This window comes from Dipodomys ordii, unplaced genomic scaffold (genome assembly GCF_000151885.1).
Source record: "Dipodomys ordii isolate 6190 unplaced genomic scaffold, Dord_2.0 Scaffold119, whole genome shotgun sequence".
Classification (NCBI taxonomy): Eukaryota; Metazoa; Chordata; class Mammalia; order Rodentia; family Heteromyidae; genus Dipodomys; species Dipodomys ordii.
Genome location: NW_012267335.1, coordinates 2,912,436 through 2,914,342, shown reverse-complemented (window position 1 = coordinate 2,914,342; position 1,907 = coordinate 2,912,436).

Below are 1,907 nucleotides of genomic sequence, written 5' to 3'. Positions count from 1 at the left end.
CGCGGGCGGCGGGCCCGGGCGCACCCCGCGCACCCCGCCGGGCTCGGAGGACAGCGCGGCCTCCTTTGCCTCTTGGGCCACGATGGAGTCGCTTGAGCCCCGCGTCTGGGTTGTTCTCAGTGGTTTTCAATGATTAAATCATTTCAGCGCGTTGTGTTTAAAGCAGTCTTCCTGCAAGGCCTGTCCTCATTGTACATTTTATTTAACAATAGGCACTGGGTTCGTGTTACCTATTTATATATTTTTATTTTTATAATATAGACGTCACCTAGATGAAACACCTCTATCCTCTCCTGTAAAATGCTAAAGTTACGCTTTTCACCAACTTACAGTGGAAAGAAGGGGAGTGAGAAGGCAGGCTTTAATGCGCTGCGGATCTAATCTAGCCGGGTGTCCCTTTGCCAACCTGTAATCATTAACAACGGATGAAAAAGCAAGAAAGCAGCCAGTCCCTATAAAATCCCAGCCTTAAACATTTGTAAAGTGCCTTTCACCGTCGCGAGACTGCTAAGAGTTTGTGTAATTAGAACGTGGCAGAGTTCACACTGACTCCACCCCACTGGCCAGGAGCTGGCTTGTTGTTAAGCAGATCGTGCTGTGTAAGCTGTCGCCTGTACAACGCTTTCACAGAATAATTCTTGGCAAGTATGACTTAATGCTGTGTGTTCTGTCAGGACTCCATGAAAATAGCCTTTGGTTAATGTATCAATAAGTTTCCTGTTAATGTTCTGTTCAGGTTTTGAAAAGAAATGACATGTCAGTCCAACCTAAAGCTACAAGTCTGATAGACATTTTTCTCACTGGCTTTCCAGGCCACCTCTCCACATTTGGATTTAAACAAAATTCTAAGGCCTCACTGTACTAGCCCCAAAGCACACACCTTTAGTCCTTTGTCCTTAGATAAATGCCTGGGCCTCTACAATTTCAGTTGTAGCACTGTGTAGACAATGCAGCAAACGCTGACCTTCCAGATCTGCTCCCAACCTTAGGAATAGGAGCCTCAATTAAAAAAACCAAGTGTCACCGTAGCCAGCGTTTGTGTCTGGTTTTCAAGCGAGAGATTGGTAATTAAAGCCCAGTGGGCATTTGTAGGGGCGCCATCATGGAGAAGGGTTGGTTAAGTACACTGCTCTTGTCTTTCCATATATGATTACTTAAGTTTCAAGTGACCTCATGCCAAATGGAAATGGGTTGAGAAACCTTGGTTCAGTGCTTGGTGAACAATACCCTGCATTAAAAAGTGCATGCATAATTTTGCACAATTTAGGTTCAATTGACAGTCTATTCAAAGAAGTCTCAGGATTAAATGAGCATGGAGACCAAATTGCCCCCTTACCCCAGAAAAGGGGCGGTCCCTTCTAGTCTCACTAACACTCCATTGGCCAAGACTGTGACAAATCTTGCAGTGAAGCATGCAGTAGCCTGCATCTGTAGGTTAATAGCCATCTTTTGTCTCCGTTGCTTTCTCTTCGTAGCCTTTTTACTGAATTCCATCACAGAGAGTTTTATAATTAAAAAAAAATGTCCTGACAACCATTTTTGTAAATGGACCTTACCACCTAGCTGTCCCTTATTCAACGAGGGTGACAGTAACAAAACGTGAACTTCTTGTGAGGGAGACAGCTGTCTACATCTGTCAAATTGTACAGTTTTATTACACATTCTCCCATTCATAGCTGGAGTGAAAACAATAAGGATACTGCTATACATTCCGTATAACCTTAAAAATGTAGCTTCTTACAAATTTAATCTCTCCCTCTCTTCCCCTAAATAAGAGGTGTTCTATTGCTGTTAGTCCTATTATTTATTATTATAGCTGTATTTAAAATAAAGCTATAATTAATAAATGGACCAGACCCAGAGTTGTTTTTTTTTAATCTAGCCTTTTCTCAAATCAAAGGTTTGAG